The 21193-nt window shown below is 38.0% G+C and overlaps 1 protein-coding gene across 1 annotated transcript in view; it reads left to right on the top strand.

The window, feature by feature from the left end:
* Window positions 1-21193, top strand: part of LRP1B (LDL receptor related protein 1B) — a 1653255-nt gene that overhangs the window by 1036874 nt on the left and 595188 nt on the right. The gene's annotated exons all lie outside the window — the stretch shown is intronic.

Raw genomic sequence — 21193 nt, forward strand, 5'->3', positions numbered from 1 at the left:
AGAGCATCGATTTCATGTTTAAAATTCTATATATGGTGATGTAGTTAGGGTGATTGTTAAAAATACTATATATGAAAATCTATTTGCACATACATTCTACAGCTTTTTACCTTTCACGGCCAGCAAATTGATGCCAACTCATAGTGACCATATAGGACAGGTTAGAACTGCCCCTGCAGGTTTCCAAGACTGTGCATCTTCCCAATAGAGAGATGGTGACAAGGTTATGCATTGGACTGTGATCCCCAAGGTTAGTCGTGGAAACCTCCCATGAACTTGGGGCGAATGTGTTTTATACGGGGCATGTTGATTTTATATTTTAAAGTTATTCAATTATTTTATCATTTTCCAGATGTCATGTGAAATGTTTTTAAAATACGCATGAGTGTATTAAAAATATAAATAAATAAATGATAATGGGGAAAGATTTGAAAAAAATTTTTTGAGGAAAACTGTGTTTTAATGCCCTTTATTTTCAATTAGATTGAAAATTACTTATGGTAAGTGAAAGTACATAAGGTTTAAGCATTACAGATTATTATTTAAGACGGGATAAGTCCAGCATATAAGAAATGTTTTTCTTTAATTCATTTCAATTTTACAAACATTTAATTAGCACATTTTATATGCAAGCATTGTGTTAAACTCCAATGTATAAATAGACACTATTTGCAAAAAATAACATATTTTCTCTAAAGGAAATGTAGAAATTGAAATGAAATAACCAATAATTAAACACTATGGTTAGATCTCTTTTAGTTTTTGTAGCAAATAAGTACAGATATTAAATTTGTTTATAACATGAAGTCAGCTGGTTACATACTAAACTTTTAACTGAGAGACTGGAGTTTCAATACCACCTGAGTCAATTCAGAAAACAGGTGTGTTGATGCTGTTCTCAGGAGTCATCCCACAGCAAACTCACTGCTGTTAAGTTGACTCTGACTTACATGGACACCAGAGGGCAGAGTAGAGCTGCCCCTGTCAGGTTTGAAGACTTCCAATGCTTCTCCCATGAAGCAGCTGGGGGTGTCAAAGCACCAACCCTGTAGTTCGCAACTCAGTGCATAGCCCATGATACCCCCAGATCTCTGAAATGTCATTACCTGGAAATTTTTATGAATTGGTTAGATGTTGCACAAATAGGGTCAGAGACTGTTGGAGGCTGGCGTCGCTTCATTTCACCCTTAAGTAATCTAATTTTACCCAGTCGAGCATTTGCCGAAATGTTTCAGCCGTTTCAGTGGTTTATTTTGCTGAATCTTTGATCCTAAGTTGCTACTGCTTTTACGCATAGTCTTTCCCAAATTATTTCTTAGAATTAATGTTCCCAAAATATTTTTTGTCTAGGTAAGGCATTTCAACTTTTTAAAAACATCACCTTGTTTTTGAAAAATTCTCCAGTTTTCTTTCTCCCTGTGGACTCCCATGTGATATAAGGGCAATGTCTGTGCTCTTTCTTGGGCAGCATGCTACCAGTCTTTTCACTGTCAGTGTTCAGAAGTAAAATACAGATGGACAAAGTGGTTGCTTTTGGCAACAAGATTGTTTTAGGATAGGGATACTTCTAAAAGTTCCATAAGGCAATTAGAATAAAATAGGATTTTATATTCTTAAATAACAAGGAAATATTGTCTTAAATATAATAGATTAGGTTTAAACCAGCTAAATAAGCCAACTAAATAAGGTTTAATTTTAAAAGTGGTTAGGTAAGCTGTAATAATCCCCAAATCATAACTCACATTATGTTTTCAAAAATTGAATTCAAATATAATAACTCTATGAAAAAAATATGAAGAATGTAAACAAAGAAGCCAATAAATTAGGAGCAATGTGTTAAAATTCTGTCATAATTCCAGGAATGCCATTGACTTTTCAATGAATATTTTCACTATAAAAATCATTGCCTCTCACAGAATGGTCCCAAGGAACAGTATAATACCAACAAAACACGCAACAATCCTGTAATACTTTAATGCTTCCTCCCCACTACTAGCATGACCCCAGATGTACCTTGCAAATCTAGCTAGACCAAAGCATGTACACGGGTACAGATAAGAGCTTTTGACACGCAGAATCTAAGACATAAATCCCCAAAACCAATAATGAGAGTACGATACTATGGGGATAGGGGAAAGGTGGGAGACAAGGAGGAAGAAAGGGGGAACCGATCACAATGATTGACGTACATCCCCCACCCCCGCAGGGCACAAACAACAGAAATGTGGGTGAAGGGAAACAGTGGGTGATAAAAAATATAAAAATAATTTACAAATTATCGAGGCTTCACAGGGGCAGGAGTTTGGGGAAGGTGGGCGAGGGAGGGATAAAAAGAGGACCTGATACCAAGGGCTCAAGTAGAAACAGAGGGTTTTGGAAATGATGACGGCAGCATCTGTACAGATGCACATGATACGGTTGCTGTATTGATTGCTATAATAGCTGTAAGAGCCCCCAGTAAAAGGACGCATTTAAATGAAAAAACATCATGGCCACATAGAAAATGCAAGGCTTAATAGAGGCTTATCTCTCAACACGACCGCAACTGACACAACTCTGTGTAGGACATTAAGAATAAGGTTAAAAACTCAATACTATCGCCATAGGTTCAAACATGGAGTGAGTTGTTCATATTTTCAAAAGATAAAAGAAGTGATTTGTGTTCACTGTAGAATTCAAGGGAGACACACTGGTTCAAATCACAATGTACAATGTCTCAACCTGGACATCAACTCTGCCTAGGAAAACACCATTGGATAAGCCCAGATGATTTTAACAAATGAATAACTGAATACCCCTCATGCCACTATAATTTGACCAAACCTGAAAGATACATACGATATTTATTAAGTATACATGTATAAACATAATGGAGGAGCACAATAGAAACATAATAAATATGTAGCATAAACACATAAAGCCTATCCACTGCCTTCTTGGTGAACTATTACTTGGCTGTATCAAAATACATGTGACAGCTCTACGTTCAAGCTTCGACATTTTTTACCTGTGTCCTTGCAGTGATATTTTTCTATTTGACACATTTCCTGCCTTAGGCTCTGAACTTACCCATTTGTTCAAAGTTCCTCCCTTAGGCTCTGAATGTATCCCTCTGTTCACACACCTTTTAGAGCTCCCCATTTTCCTTTGGCATTAAAAAAAATAGGTGGTGGTGGTGAACTCCTTCTTGATGATGTGGAATATTATAGCCATATAAGAAATCCAGTAAAAAGAATATTGAAGCGCCTCACTACTATCCAGGAGATTGCTAAAGATTATAGTTAAACTGGTTTAAAATAAATTTGCCCACAGGGATACTGAAATTCCTCACTTAGGTAAACAGACGTAATTGTGCTCTGAGGCTCTGAGGTGGCCCTTGCACAACTGCATGCCCTCTCCCCGGAGAGAATGCATGAGCAATGGATGACAACTCGCTAGCTGGAAGTTTGTTTTCACTGAAAAAAAGACTGGTTTAATCGATTTCTTTAGACACTTTCACAAAATGATAAATGCAAGCTTTACAATGTCTTAACTACTTGGGGTCGACAGAGTTACCTAAACTTGTGTACAATTCCACCACTTTTCTGTAAACCTTGAGTTGTAACATTGAAAGAGTCCTTGAGCAAAATAGTGAACCATGCAAGAAGCACTTAAAGAAGATGAAAATAATAGAAAGAGTCACTGTACCAAAAGAACTAGTCGACAGTCCACCACGTCAGGAGGCGGCATATGAGCATGAACCAATGGTGCTGAAGAAACAATGTCAATCTGCACTGAAAGTGATAGCCCAAAATAAGGCTACAGAAAATAATGGAATACCAATTGTAATGTTTCAACAAACTGATGAAGCACTGATTATGTCAGGAAATTTGGCCATCTGACAGGAAGAGATCCATATTTGTTTTCATTCCAATGAAAGGTGACCCAACAGAATGTTCAAAGTATAGAACTATATCACTGATATTGCATGCAAGTAAAATTTTGCTGAAGATCACTCCACAAAGTTGAGGTAGTCCAATAGCAAAGAGTTTTCAGAGATTCAGACTGGATTCAGAAGAGGCTGTCGAAAAAGGGAAATTATTGCTGATGTCAGATGAATGTTGGCTCAAAGCAAAGTGTACCAGAGATAGGTTTACTTATGGTTTACTGATTGTGCCAAGACATTGGACTGTGTGAATTATAACAAACTAGGGCAAACCCTGAGAAGAATGGTAATTCCAGAACAATTCATTGTGCTTTTTTTGGAACTTGTATATGGAATAAGATGTCATTGTGTTATCGAAACAAGGGACTATTGCAATGGTTAAAATCAGGAAAGATGTGCTTCGTTGTTGGATCCTCATACATAGTCAGGCTGTATGCTGAGCTGAGTGAATAATCAGCGAAGCTGGCTTATATGAAGAATAATTTGGGGTCAGGAATGGAGGCAGGCTTATTAACAATTTGAGGTATCCAGATGACACAGCCTTGCCTGCTAAAAGTGAGGAGAACTTGAGGCACTTGCTTATGAGGATCAGGTATTGCGGCATTCAGTAAGGATTACAATTCAATGCGGAAAAATAAAATCCTCACAATTGGGCCAATGAGATATGGAGAAAAATTTGAAGTGGTCAAATATTTTGTCTTGTTTGGATCTGTAATGAATGTTCATGGAAGCAGCAGTCATGAGATGAAAAGACGCTTTGCATTGGGTAAATCTGCTGCACGTGACCTCTTTAGAGTATTGGAAAGTGAGCATGTGACTTTGAGGACTAAGGTGCATCTGACCAAAGGCATGGCATTTTCAATTACTTCACATGTATCTGAAGATTGTACATTAAGTAAGAATAGCTGCACTTGAAATGCAGTGCAGGCAAAGGCTATGAACAAACCTGTCTTGGAACAAGTCCATCCAGAATGTTCCTTGGAGGCAAGGATGGCAATACTTCATCTGATGTCATATGGACATATTTTCAAGACACATCAGTTCCTGAAGAAGCAACATGCTTGGTAAAGTAGAGGGGCAGCAAAAGAGAGGAAGGCCCTTCAGTAAATTGACAGATTGGTGGTAACAGGGAGCTCAGGCAGAGGGCAACACGAGGTTGGAGCAGGTTGTGCAAGATCCCTGTGGGTCAGAATCAACTCAGTGGCCCCTAAGAACAACAGTAACCATGTACACATAATATATATATTTTAAGTTTTAAAAATATAATTATTAGAATCTTGCAAGATACTAATTAATAGCTAAATAATGATTTAGCTATTCAATTTAGTCTGACTCTAAGAAAAGTATATTGTTATATCCAGGTTTAGCAAATGCTTTGCTATATCCCCTTCAAGATATAGAGATCAATTTTCTCCTTAGGAATTGGTTGGGCTTTGTGACATTTTTTTTTTCTAATGAACAGAAACAAGTGAAAGTGATGGTTCATGATATTGGAGACTAAATCATGAAAGTCCTGGGCTTGCTCCTCATCCACTCTCTTGGATCACACACTCAGATCAAAGTCAAATGACAGGTCATAGGGCACCCTTGTGGAAAGGGAAAAGTAGCTTGGAACTGAGGGCTTCAGCTAGTAGCTAAGGAATGGATTGTTTTAGGAGTGGAACCTCCAGTCCCAAGTGAGCTTTCGAGCTGACTGTAGTTCTAGGCAACAGCTGCTCAGCAACCATAAGAATGACTATGACGAGAAAAACCCACATAAATGGTTCCATCCATGGAAAGTGAGTGAACTAATAACTTTATGGTTGCTTTATGATGCAGGCTATGTAGCTACATAGTACGACATTACTGGTAAATGTTTCCACTCCAATTATAAGGCATTAGCTTAATTTATAAACAGACATTGCAATGTCAAGCAAATAAGTAAAGTCAGACAAATGTAATAAAACCCAAAAGTTCCAACGTGATGGCAGACAGGTACTCAGGGTCAGTGGTGGAAAGTGGCAGGAAGTGTGATGAGCTGGGAAAAATAACTGCCCACTCGATATAGAACCAGTTCTTACCTAATTTTTACACTAGGGACGTTGCCTAGTTGTGCCAGGTTATCGATTTTTCAAGAGAAAGTGAAAATCCAAAAGTGTATTTCAATCTGATTATTTTTCAATATTACTAAGTTATTAAACACCATAGCCAAGGGACTTTGGTGGCATGGTAGGTTACTTTTTGGTTTGGTAGCCACAACACAGCCATGTGGAAGCCTGAGCTGCTCTGGAACAGGAAGATGATGCTGTTGGGTCCTGTGAAATTCAGTCTCGGGACCCTCAGAGCCGTTCCTCCAGGCCTGGTAGTGTCCCTAGGAGTCAAAATTGACTTTATGGCAGTGAATTTGCATGCGTGCACTTTTGTTTGTTTTTAAACAACCCTCAGTCTAACATAGTTAGTACATGCTAGTCATGGAGATTAACACTACGTAAGACAAACAAACAAACAGTAAGCACTCTGCCATCACAATCAAACCTCTATGCTTCCTCCATCCCAGAGGTCACCAGTTGCCATTGCTAGTTTAACCATTATTTATATGGGTTGTATTGAATCAGAGTGGGTGTAGTAGGAATGCTGGTGGTCCTGTGGGTTTGATGTTGTATTGCTACCTGCAAGGTCAGTGGTTCAAATCCACCAGCTTGTCTGTGGTTGAAAGATGAGGCTATCTCCTCATCTGAACATACTGAATTAAAAATTGTTACTATTAAAAGTAGTATTCAGTGTCATGAAATACTAACAATGCTTCGATATATTTTAATGGATAATTTTCAAATGGTTTATTATAGTTTGTGCCCCCCAAAAGATGCAGAGTCAGCTATGTGAAACCAAATATTGATTAGTTTTCAAATACTACTTGTTTTGAGTATTTTTATAATTCTAGCAACTCTTTACATATTTCTTTACATATTTACAAGTTCTGTTTACATATTTGAAGGGCAAAGGTGTTACTTTGATAACTAGGGTGCACTTGACCCAAGCCATGATATCTTCCATTGCATGTGAAAGTTGGTCATTGAATAAGGAGAAGCGAACAAGAGTTGATGAGAGTGCCATAGACTGCCTAAAGAATGGACAAAGCCAGCTCGGAAGAAGTACAGAATGCCTTTAGAGGGAAGAATGGCACGGCTTTGTCTCCCGTACTTTGGGCATGTTGTCAGGAGTGACCAGTGCCTGGAGAAGGACGCTGGGCTTGGTAGAATGGAGGAGCAGTGAAAAAGGAGACAACCATCAACAGAATTGATGGCCACAGTGACTGCAGCCATGGTTTCCAACCAAAGGATCCTTGTGCGGATGGTCCAGAATGGGCAGTGCTTCATTCTCTTGGACACAGGGTTGCTGTCGCCCTAACGGACTTGACAGCTCTTGAAACAGCAACTCTGCCCAACAAGGTGGCTACATTGGGATTGACTCATTGGCGGTGGGTTTAGTATTGGGGATATGAGAGGAAACGAAGATGTTTCAAACTGTTAGTTGAAATTACACTTGGTACGTTATATATAGATATTTCGTTTAACATCTCATTCATAATCCCAGCTAGTGTACTTTGAGAGCACACAATATAGACTGCATTCATGTTGAAGAGAAATTAGAAAAATCCATTTGTGAAGTTAAGAAAAAATACAAAATTAAACAAATACTGACAGGAAGGGACTTACTGATATAGGGGAAAAAATAGGAAGGAATTTAGGAAATAAGATGACAACTTATCTATATTGTGTACTTTTACTCTGGTACAGTGAATACCTTGGGCAAAAAAATTACAGATTTAAAATAGAAATGAAGATACGCGTATTGTTCAAATAAAGGTGAAGAGTTATAAGGCATGTAAGGAAAACATTAGCATTTGCACATTTAAAGATAAGTCTATAACAATTACATGCCACATTCTGAAATTTCATACATTTTCCTAGATACTTTTCAAATGGCAAATTATAGTACCAAAAATAAAGCAAAATTATTTAGTGATTGATTATCTAGTTTTCAGATGCTAGCTTTATCTGTGTTTATTTTATTTAATCATTTTGGCATTCAGAGGATTTTATGTTATTTATTATATATTATTTATTTGTTGTACTTATTTATTTAAATAGTTTGGGGCATATACTTCACATATTATATAACTTAATCATTCAATCATATTAATATATGTGCAATCATCACCACAATCAATTTCAGAACATTTTATCTTATGCTTTGTTGTTTGTTAGCATCCCATTTCCCCATCCTCCCCTGTCATAACCCTAGGAAATTATCCAGTTACTGTCCTATAGTATCTCACTCTCTTGAATTTCATATACAGAAAATCATACAAAATACAAACAGGACACAAATTACTTTTGTGAGTGAGTGATAGGGAAACCTTTGCACCAACTCCCATTGTTGTGTAAATAGTGTCCAGGCTTTTAGGAGTTTAATTTGTACAAGTCAATAATTCTTGCATTATGGTTTGAAGCCAGCCTATCCTTGTATAGTTTCCCTTTCTCCAGTGTTTTAAATTCCATACCACTGGTTAAATTAATAGCGCCATCAGTAGAATTATTTTATACTACGTGGGGTGGTTCATAATGCATGTGCATTTGTCAATTCACTTCACAACTTTGGCTCTTTTTCTGATCCCAAAACACCAAACCGAACTAATTGCTGTTGAGTTGATGGAGACTCATCCTGACCCTATAGGACAGGGTCGAACTTCTCCTGTGGGGTTCTGAGACTGCAACTCTCCATGGAAGTAGAAAGCCTCATTTTAACCCAATGTGTTACCACCACAACACCAGGGTGTCTATTTTTCTGATCATTGATGTCAAAGTTCAAGAAGTAGCATAGGAAGAACCAATTATAATGAAGGAAGAAATCCAAATTGCACGGGAAGCATTTTACAAAAGCAACTCTCCAGGAATGCACAGAATACCAATTGAAGTGTTTCAACAAACTGAGGAAAACATTCACTCACCCAGTTCAAGAAATTTTGAAGAAAACTATTTGGCAAATGGCTGAAGAGATCCTGATTTTTACTCATCCCAAAGAAAGGCGACCCGGTAGAACATACACGTTATTGAACACTATCATGGACGTCACCTTGATTGAGAATTTTGCTGGTGATCATTCAACAATAGTTACAGCAATAAGTCAACAAGGAGCTAAAGCAAGTCCAAGCCAGATTCAGGAAAGAATGTGGAACAATGACCAGCACTGCCATAGATAGATGGATCTTGGCTGAAAGCAAAGAATCCTATAAAGAGGTTTACTTGTGTTTTATTGACTGTGCGAAGATTTTTCAGATCATAAACTTTGGATAGCATTGAGAAGAATGGGAATTCCCAGAGTGCTTTGTTGTGCTTATGTGGAGCCTGTACATAAATCAAGTGACAGTAGTTCAAACAGAATGAGGAAATACTGAATGGATTAAAGTCGGGAAAGGTGGGGACCAAGGTTGGATCCTTTTAGCATACTTAGCCAATCTGTGCCCTGAGCAAATGCTTAACTATATAATGAAGAACACAAAGCATCATCTTGGAAGAAAGCTTATTAACGACCTGTGATTCTTGGCTCTCACAACCTTGCTTACCAAGAGTGAGAAGAACTTGAAGTGCATTCTGGATAAGATGAAGGATTTCATCTATCTCATTGAGGGGCTTCCTCTGTGTCGATGACCTGGACTTTACCGAGTATGGTGTCCTTCTTCAAGCACTAGCCTCTTTGTGAAAAAGAGGTGTTCCATTAGGTTTGTGGGGGTTCTTGTAATTACCAAACTGGCTGTCTCTAACTCTCATCAAGTATTAGAATCACTCGCAATCCCCCACTATCTGGAAAATGAGACACATTGACTTGTACATAAAGGCAAAAAAAATGAATGTCTTTACATCCATTTCATGATAATATATAACTATATTATCTGTCCCAAAAGATTTTCGGTATGATCCATTAGCCTTAATACAAATATATTACGCTATTGATCTCTATCCAGTAGTAATTTTTGAAAATAGGCTTAATATATGAATATTAGACTTAAGTTATGAATATTAGAGGGATATTATTTTGTATTATTGTGATCAAGTAAAGATGAAGGAAGAGGCCTAATCTTCAGACTTCGGTTAAAAACAGACTCACCCCCTGTACTGGGTAAAATGCTACATTTTGTTTATATATACTTTTTATACATTTTGTTAATGTATATAACTTTTGTTTTAACCCAAAGCTAACAAAGTAAGATGATGATGTTTTCTCATTTGCTCATATTTTTGTGGGCTCAACTCATACATTTCATATAATTGTAGTAGCTGCTGAAGAGAATGGGTACTTTTCCCAAGAGACAGACAAGACTGTCAGATTGGAATGCTTCCAGACACTGTCTGAGTTTCAGAGAGTGCCATACTAATTTGCTTAAGAGTGAACATAACGCTGATATTGCTGAGTTCTAAATGTTTCAAGTGTTGCCAGTAGACATAGTAGAAGGAATTACTTACAATTATCTAAGTTCTTTACTAACTAAACTAAGCTTTCTGTCACAGCTAATGGCAAAAATTTAATCTTTGCTTGCACATATTTCACTAATATTCAAGCTATATAATATCCTTTTTGTATTTATGCCTGTATTCTTTTCAGAAAAGTATTACTTGCTGTACTGAATATTTGAAGCCTTATTAAAAATAAAGCTTGCCAAGCACTCAATTTATAAACTATTAAGGATTTCCTCGGATACAATACAATATTAAAATAATGATAGAATTTTGAAAACTATGCATTTAATAAGCAACCTCATGAAATTAGCATGCAGAAACCTGCAAACTTTTTAAAAAAACTTTTCTTCTTGAGATCAATTATTATGACTCATTGTCATAGCATCTCTAGAATATTCTAAATGAAGGCAAGTGACAAGCTGTTGTCCCATTGCTTTGAGTCTTGTTAAGATCTTCCCAATGGAAGATTTGCAATGAACTCTTGTCTGCAGGATTTTACATGCTCTAAAGAATTGTACCATGGTGAGGAATTAGATAAGGTCATTACCTCAAGTGTCCAATTTAAAGAGACTCTCCTCTGCTTCATACAAGAGAAGTCCCATATTCACATGTGGCTAGATGCATATTTATTTAAAATCAAAGCGTAGTATGTATCTATAGCCTTCTGAATGACATGAACGCAAACTCTTAAGTTTTTAAAATCATTTTATTGGAGCTCATGCAACTCTTATCATAATCCATACAGACATCAATTGTGTAAAGCACACTAATACATTCATTGCCCTCATCATTCTCAAAATTTGTCTTCTGCTTGGGTTCTTGGAATCAGCTCCTCCTTTTCTTTTTCCCCCTCCCCCTCCCTCTCCACTCCCCCTCCCTCATGAATCCTTAATAATTTATAAATTATTATTTTATCTTATCTTACACTGCCCAGCGTCTCCCTTCACCCACTTTTCTGTTGCCCATTCCCCAGAGAGGAGGTTATATGTAGATACCTGTGATAGGTTTCCCATTTCTACACCCCCTTCCTCCCAGTGTCGCCACTCTCACCGTTGGTCCTGAGGGGGGTTCATCTGTTCTAGATTCCCTATGTTTCCAGATCCCATCTGTACCACTGTGCACCCTCTGGTCTAACCAGGTTTGCAAGGCAGAATTGGGATCATGATAGTTGCGGGGAGGAACTATTTAAGAACTAGAGGAAGGTTGTGAGTTTTGTTATTGCTACACTGAACCCTGAGTGACTCATCTCCTCCCCACTACCCCTCTGCAAGCGATGTCCAGTTGTCTACAGATGGACATTTGGTCCCCATCGCACGTTCCCCTCATTCATGATGATATAATTCCTCCCGCCCCCCCACCTTTGGTTCTTGAAACCTAGTCCCCTCGGCCCTTCATGATCACACATGTTGGTGTGCTGCTTCCATGTGGGCTTTGTTGCTTCTGGGCTAGATGGACGCTTGTTTACTTTCAAGCCTTTAAGTCCCCAGAAGCTATATCTCTCAATAGCCGGGCACCATCAGCCTTCTTCACCACACTTTCTTATGCACACATTCATCTTCAGTGTTTATGTGGGGAAGATGATCACACAATGATGGTTTTTGTTCTTTGGTATCTGCTACCTGATCCCTTTAACACCTCATGTTCACATAGGCTTGTGTGATTCTTCTCTGCGGGCTTTGTTGCTTCTGAGCTAGATGGTCCGCTTGTTTGTCTTCAAGCCTTTCAGACCCCAGATGCTATATCTTTTGATAGCTGTGCACCATCAGCTTTCTTCGCCACTTTTGCTATGCACACGTCTGTCTTCACCTGAGTTTTTGTTTCTAATAACTAATTAATCTCTCTTTCATTTCATGTATATTTCCTTCTTTGTTTATCTTTTGCAGAACCCATCCATATTCTACCTCTCTTTCTATCTCTATCCAAAGCATTTCTTTTGCTTCTGATGTTATTTTGCTTCATGAGATAAATACAAATTTGGGGGCCATGCTATGTTTCTCATTTTTAAAGGTAGTCCAGTTAATCAGAGTCTGACATGTCTGTTTGTTCTATGATTTGTTCCCTATGATCCACCGAACATGGATATGTTGTAGAATGCCACAGAGTAATAAATCAGTGAATATTGTTTTTTATTGTCTTGGAGAGAGAGATTAGTATAGAAAGCTTTTTCCAATACAATTTGTTTAAAATAAAAATTCAATATTGAAAAGTTTGAAAAATATGGCCGTGCTATGCAACAATCAGTCAATGGATTGGTTGCAGGCTGAAACACTTCCTGTTTGGATTGGGAGAACAAATGCATACACATAACAATGTAGCATACATATAATTTTCTAAAGGTAAGAAAGAGTCTTGCATACATCTCTAGAGAGGGCTCTCCATTCTCCAAGAAGATGATATCGGGGTAAGTCCTGAATGGGAAGAGATCTAGAGAAGAGGCAATGGTGTTTATATATCAGCAAAAGATTGTGGGAGGAATGTTCAGCAGGGAGACAGAATGTTCAGCAGGAATAAATGTAACTAGGCTAGATTGGGGTGATTGAAATAAATCATTCAACTGCATACCTTCTTCTCTGTGTTATTAAAGAGTGACTAGCTGAAAATGGCACTTTGAGGATCATTGGAAATAAATTTAAATTGATAAGGTTGGCACTGGATAATATCCATTTATTGTAACAAACAAATACAATGTCCTAACTATACTATAAATAAGCAATATGAAAAAATAAATTTATATTGATGTGTATTCAATATAGAATAGCATTGCAGATTCTTTAAAGCAGATTAGATAAATAATTCCAGTTGCTCCTTTTCTCAGGGATTTACTAGATACACGAATGACCATCTATAAGTTGTTCTTAATTACAATGTTTGCATCTGATTAAATTACACATAAGTTCTCTACTTTAGCATATACAAGTAATAAAAATCCAAACAAATAATTTACTTTTTTAACGATGCAAATGATAACCTGTTTACTTAAATTTTGCTCAAAATCACTTTTCAGAAGAAGATCCAGGGATGTATGTTTTGCACATTTTGTCCTTTGCATCTCTAATTTGATATGAGTAACACCATTAATTTGAAATGTAGGATATTTAGGCTATCTGTTTGTAGGTGATACTATTTTTGAAATTTCACTTTTAAAAAGGAACAAGTTACTCTTTAATGTACACTAAGCAGTGCTAGTTCATTCAAGGAACCTGGGCTCTATCCACCGAAATTGGCTAAGCCTGATGTCAGTCTTCTAATTGCCATTACAGCAGCAGACATGTATGAAACACATCCCGGCATTTTTCCCAGCACTCAGTACAGCGCAGAGTTGTCTTCGCTAAGCACTCAAACTACCATTAATTGAAACTAATAGCTCATCAACATTTACATTAAAAGTACTACAAGAAATCTCCAAAGGACTATATTCAATACTCTTCCAGTGTTTTTTGTCACCTTAAATTGCTGTGCTCCAATATGTTGCTCTCCCTTAATGCTAATTAACTAACAGAATAGATAAATACAAAAACAGTAATGTACACTACAGTACTATTTTTGTAGCCAGATCATAATTAGTGATCGGAGAATTTTTGCCAATAACATAATGGAATAATTATGTAATCTGAGTTTTCCCCATTGTTAAAAGTTTTAAATAGTGATACATTTCCTTTTATGAAATGCTAATGGTTAACTTTGCCTGGAATCATTGCAACAAAAAAGGCTTTGTATTATTCAAAGTATTTTTAAAGAATAAAATTTTAAATTTATAATATTTTTACTTATACACCTCCCAGGTATTCTCTTTAATTTAAGAAGAGGAAGAAGTAGGATATTTAGAGTGGGAACAAACATGATATTCTTTTGACTTATAATAGATTTTTGAGATAAAATTAATTACTGCAGCATTTTAATCAATGCTTGAGTGTGTTAGTCTTGGTAGACAAGAGAAGCAAATCCACAGAAACTCATATATATATGAGAGAGTTTCATATAAAGGGTAAGTGTACACTAAAAAAGCATCCCAACCCAGTGCTGTCCAAGCCCATAAGGCCAACATTAGCCCATATTTCTGACACAGATCTCCAAAATCCTCCTCAATCTCACAAAATGATGCCGACTGCATGAGGAAAGCTGAGTCAGTGAGCCTGTAAGCATCTCAGCACTGGCAGGCATCTCCACACGGCTGCTCCCGCACCCCGGGATGCATCGGGGTAGTTCCATCTGGCTTCTCCTTGGGGATGTCTTGCAGGAAGTGAGCCTTGCAAATTAAGCAGGGAACTGGCTAAGGCAGCTGCGCCCTGGTCGGACCATCACAAAGCAAGAGACCCAAGAACTAGAAAGGAAAAGCTCACGGAGTCATTTATCTCTCTGCTTTTCAATTAATTGCACATGTGTTTATCGGCCAGGTTGGCACAATGAACCATAACTATCTTATTAAGCATGAATTAAGAGACCCAAAGAGATTATTCCACAAGTCTATACATATTTCATGCTGTAAAGTAACATATCACTTGCCGCCAGGTCACATCTAATGAGTATTACTTATTCAAGCTGAAGTTAACCAATCAAACTTCTATCTTTTTTCACTTATTGGCAATATTGTTCAACCTGAACTAGTCTTGGCTAGATGGTAGCTGATCATGGGAGAATCTTTTCCTTGATGTTTAAGATGTGCTTTCCCATGTCATGATTGTTTCCTTGATTCATTGATGTGCAAACTTTGCACCATGAGAAGAAAAGATGCATTTGAATCCTGGTGTTGACAAAGAGTAGTGAGTATAGAATGGACAGACAGAAGGACAAACAGACCAGTCTTTGATAAATTATAATGAAAAGGTTTCTTTGAAGTGAGGATGGGAGATTTCATCCTGGTTGCTCTGGACACGTGGTCAGGAAAGACCAAATGTTGGAAAAGGACAATATGTTCACTAAGCAGAGGGTCTATGAAAACTGCGCAGACCCTCAAAGAGATGGATTACTGTAGTAGCCACAATGGACTCAAGCACACCAGTGATTATTAAGATGAACCAGGACTGGGGCTATATTTGGCTCTGTACAAATAAAATTGTAGAGTTAATCATATTTAAAATACTTATTTTTGCCTTTACATCACTGAATAGATTCACAATTCCTTTTTTTCTATTCACCATCAATGTCACCACATTGTAACATTAATGTGAGACTGTTAAATATAACCAAATTAAAATGTTTGTTTCCTTTTAGTTTTTACTAATATTTTTCCATATTTAAACTTTATAGTCCCTCCAGGAAGGTCTTGAGGAGGATCAGGAGAAAAACATACATGTGTAACTTTTAAAAATCCCTATTCTTTTAGATTGTATTGGGGGAAACATTCTATCTAGTTATAAATATAGATATAAATATAGATGGACAGTGTGGGAGCAACAAAATCCTGTTTTCTTAGAATAGAGATAAAAGCATTTTCTAAAAGTCCTGCTGAGATTTAGAAAAATATGTAGGGGCCTCAAACATCTTTATGAGAGAATTCTCTAAACGGAGTCCTGGTGCTATGGGGTAGGCTGCTACTCTGAAGATCAGCAGTTCAAAGCCACGAGTTGTTCTGAGAGAAATATGAAGCTTCTACTTTCATAACAATTGAGTCCAGGAAATCTAGGGGACGATTCTCCTCTGACCTCTAGGGGCGCTAGAGGTAGGCCTGGGCTCCAAGGCAGTGAGTCTGGTTGTTGTTATTTTTAATCCAAACCATATTGTTATTACACGTGCCTGTATTTGACTTCAATTCTCAACAACACCAAAGGCATGGTAGAATCGTTCCATTTCTGATTTTAAACTACACAGTATATCCCATTGTTCTGTTTGAATAATTACCTCTTGGTCTATGTACAGGTTCCATATGAGCACAATTAGGTCTTCTGAAATTCCCATTCTTCTCAGTGTTATATATTATTTTGTAGATACTAGCAAGATGGAGATTTGGAATTGTAAAAAAATAATTAAGAATGGATTTGACCTCATCATCTATTGTTTTGCCTCCAATGCAGAAATGCCGAAGAAGTCTTGTTTTTAATGGAGTATTCTTTATATTTTATTGGATGAACAAAGTAATATAGAAATGTTGAAAACTTATAGAAAGTAACTGTAACATGAACTGAAATGAGTAAAGTTTCCATTTTATTTATTAATATTCTATTTCTTGAAACTGTGTCCAGTCATTGCTCTTAAAATACATGCTTCTTAAAAACAAAAGAACTAAATTAAGCGATTGTATCACCCAACACCTGGAAATAGCTACATATTTCCCATGAAGATAAATCAAAGCATTTTATGTACTGTTATTATCATGACATTTTGCAATTAATATTTTCCTGGGGAAATCTGGTTGTGGTACATGCTGAAAAAAAATCACCTTCTCAGATCATGTTACTCTTTCTAATTTAAAAGAATGTATTTTGCCAAATTGAAAATACTATTTCTTTAAATCCCAATTATATAAAAAGTGATGTATGTATCTGTCAATTCAGTTATATTTGTTATTTAGGAATATTGTATTTTGATTTATTTTTAACATACTGTACTCCATATCGCTTGGATTATCATATACAAAAGTGAGAACACAAAGAAGTGAAAAACATGACATTAATCTTGAGTTTCTTTGAAATGTAACATTTGTGATTGTATAAACCATGAAGTAGAGGGTGATAGGTTGATACTCACTTTTAAACCAAGTTTTTTTTAATTCTCTGATTCAAGTGTTTATTTCAGATATCAGCTGTCTAGATAATCAATTAAATTGAAAATATTGAGTAGCAATGACATAACATCTTGACAACTGAGTTCTTGACTGGGTAAACTTTCTTCTTCAAATGTGCCTTGATGTGGAGGTTTTACATATTTTCATTTTAAAATAAATACTTAAATGATTTTATATACCATTTTAATATCAATAATGCTAATATTCATAAAATAGTATAAGCAATATATTTTAAACAATACATTTAATATACCATATTAAATTATTTAGGAAAGAAATTATTTAGGAAAGACATAACAAAGGAGAGTAACAAAGATCTTTTTTTTAAATGGTAGTAAAACATTAACATTTTCTTTTGTAATACAAATGAAAGGGGGCTTCAAAAATGATGAGAAAATTTAATTAAAAGACAATGGAAATTTTCCTTGAATTTTTTGAAACCTCCTTGCATTTACACTCACATAAACAGGGAACTCTGGCAGCCTTGGACGGCTCACTGCAAGGTCAGCAGTGGGAAATCCCTGGCTGCTCTATGGGAGAAAGGTGCGGCTTTCCCTTTTGTAAGGATCACCAGCCTCAGAAACCCACACCACTCTGCACGTCTGCTAGGGTTGATGCGTTCCTACAGCCACGCAGAACTCACAGCCAATTCTCAAGTTGAGTGGATGGATCAGGAACGTGAACAGAATACCTCAAACCAAGATCAGAAAACATTCCAGAGAGAGTCCTCAGTCCACAGGAATACCTCTTCTCAGGCAGCAAGTGTGTCTTTTTTCTGGTCTTCCCTTTCAGCTACGTGGTCCCTTCACCTCTGCCTTCATTTGCTGTTTGCCGCCTGCTCTCAAAGCCTCCACTCTCGTCCTCTGCTTGTCTCATGATCCCCTTGATTGGCCTCTGATCTTGGTGTGGCTTGACCTCTGCCGCCTCTACCTCTTCAGACAGGGTTTCAAACATGCTCCACCAGTAGCTCTTCTTCCTGGAACATCTGGGAATTCTCTTTGCTCCTACTTTTGAGCTAGCTCTCGAATAGCCAGTGACATGGAAAGCAAACTCGATCAATCCTCAGCGTATGCCCGGACCAAGAAAAAACTGAAAGGATCAGGAAACTCGTCTACCTTCTGGGAAGCCTAACAAGGAGAGCTTCCTATTAAAGACAGTGTCTGTGTTTGATATTTAGACAGGAGTCGGGTTGGAGGTAGAGGGGTGTGTAAGGGTTATATATGGAAGAAGGAAGTAGAGGGGAAGCACATAAGGCAAAAGAGCGTTTGGGAATTATAATTTTGGAAAACTAAAAAAGCAATCCAGTCTGTATGAACCAAAATTTGGGTAATGACATAGGAGAACACAGAACTTCTCTGTTCTGGACACAGATGCAATCATGATCTAAGATGCATATTTCACACAAAGGCATTTATTTACAATGTTTAAATAGCTGTTATCTGGGGTGAGTGTTTCTTACTTTCTTCCTCCCCTTCTCTTTTTTCTTTTCTCACGAATGAAAACAAGCTTATGTAAAGTCAGAGTCTTTTGCATAAATCCAAATTATTTACTTTCTACATACAGTGAACAACTATTCTGAACGCCCTTGTTTTTGTCAGCCAGTTCCTCCCTTTCACTGTCATTCTCTCTTCACTAGTGCACAAATCAGAGTTCCCTGGGAAGACAGTCAAGCCATCAACTTGGAAATTAAATTACCTGCCATTCTGAAAATTTTCTCCTCATAACCCCAGACTGCTCCCTCAGCTTCAATGAAGCAAACCATTCAATATAACGACGAAGTGAAAGAGTTTAGGGCCCTATCTGTCACTTCAAGGTGACAAAGGCTTCCGAGTAAAATCCTTGGTTTGTTTGCAGGATTATTCTTCACTGTCCTTCCCCAATTTTTCTGTTTAAAGAAATAAAGATCGTAGAAGAAGTCAGGGCAAAGAGACATCTAATTCCCCCACTGGCATAAGGAAACAGATTTTTGCTTATGTCTTCAGTTAAAGTGGAGGGTGCTGCTCTGACATAGCCTAGCAGTGAGCAAGTTAACCGCCTGCTATAGGCCGACATAATCCTCCCCGCATCGTCCAGGGGGAAGGGCGTTCCTGATCGGCAGTAGCTATAATGTAAAGATGTAGTGGTGCCTATATGATCATAACTAATGGACTTCACCTGTTATGGTGATATTCCTCTGCTTCGTAATAGTTTAATTATTTTTTTCTTCACAAATAAGCTGCCTTTTTAGTTATTTTCTCCCAAGTTTCGTCAAAATGTGGCTAATGGGTCCCTGGAGATTTGGAAGTTAAAGACAATTCAGTGTCCCTGAAGCATGGGACATTGGGACCAGCCCCAGGTTTGGTCATGGAAAATTAAGCGGGCATCACGGATGGTGCCGGTGTCCTACTCATAGATTTGGCAAGGGCACGCCACTGGAGAGTGGTAAGCCACAGCCTGTGGTACTCAGCTTTGCATTTTAGAAAGATTGCGCTACTGTTTTCTTAGCAATTATAGTGAGTAAAATGAAAAAAAATATATATATATATGATGAGGCCCTTCACTGAGCAGTTGCAGTGAGGATGGAAACGAAGTAAAGCATTTCTGAGGTCATCAGGAAGTGGATGAGAAAACGGTGCAAAGACTACATCTGACTTTTACTGACTTCAATAGGCAGAAAGAAAACCCGTTTCCACACCAAATCAAGACAGAGGCAGAGGCACACATCCTGCAACCTGCCATCACCCTTTGCCCCATTCTAAAACCAAGTGTTCTTCCCTCGGCACTCCACTCTTCTCCTGGTGTGAGAATCCAATATGATGTCCGCAGAGAACTCAGAACACACCCATGACGAAGGGAGTTTATCAGGGAGCTTACTCGGTTACCCCAGCGTGGATCAGAAAATGTGAGGGATATAGTGATCTGTCCACAACAATACCTCTCCTCAGATAGCAGCTAAATCTCTAGCTAGTTTCAGTTGTGCAGTTTATTGGCCTCTGCCTCCATGGGCCAGGAAGTCGAGCCCACTGCCCAACCTCAGAGTGTCATGGTCTTGGTGCTGTACTTCTATTGTCTTTTGTGGTCTCCTTGCCTGAGCCTCTAGTCTCGGCCTGGCTCCTTTGCTCTGCCCCATGTTCTCTATGCCACAGTCTCTGGTGCTTCTGACTCGGTCACCCCAACTGCAGAAAGAGACCTCAAACATGTCCCACTGGTGTCTCTTCTTCCTTCATGGCCCTTCAAGGTCCTGGAAACCCTCTATTTTCCTCCTTTTGAAATAGCTCTCTGATAGTCAGGGGAAGGACTGCCCCAAATGGCCCTCCCCTCTATTAGCATTCACACACTCTATTTGCATAGTATTAGCATTCACATGCTCTATTTGCATATTAATGTCACACTATTTGCATTCCACCCAATCATGTTTGGGGGAGCTTCTGAGACATGGATGGAATAGCCATAAGACATTTCACTGCACCATAGTGGACTTGCTCAGTTTGGATAGGGGCCTAAGAGAGGCAATGGAAGTGGAGGGAGAAAAATATACAAACCAACAAACAAATTTGTTTTTTCCTTTTGATGACAAAGTGAAAGTCACTCATTGAGAGCAGTCTACTGGAAAAGAGGCACAATTGGGAGAAAAATGCATGATCTTTTTATAATGTTAAATTTGGAGAGCCTTTGAGGTTAAGATGAAATTGAGGTCTGAGACAGATTTTGGAATGATCAGCTTTATGAGTAGCTGTTAGTTAGAATGATACAGCCTCGCCTTCCACCCAGCTGTCAACCCAATCTCTTTCAGCTCCTGGTCTCTCCTCCTTCTCTCGATGCCCCCCTTCTTCTCTCCTCATCTTCCTTTTCTTGGTTTTCTTCTTTCTTCTCACCCACCCTCTCCTCCTCTCTTTCTCATACTTCTCCTTCTTCTCCCTCCTCCTCCTCCACTACCATCTGTGCTGCCACCACCTCCTCTGACGTCATCCACCCCTTCACAAGTCCCACCAAGTGATTCCGTGAGCCCAGGGTGTGGGAAACACTAATAGAGTCAATCGGTCAGCTTTGTCATTATTCTATGCTTATACC

The sequence above is a fragment of the Tenrec ecaudatus genome, chromosome 13 (genome assembly GCF_050624435.1).
Source record: "Tenrec ecaudatus isolate mTenEca1 chromosome 13, mTenEca1.hap1, whole genome shotgun sequence".
NCBI lineage: Eukaryota > Metazoa > Chordata > Mammalia > Afrosoricida > Tenrecidae > Tenrec > Tenrec ecaudatus.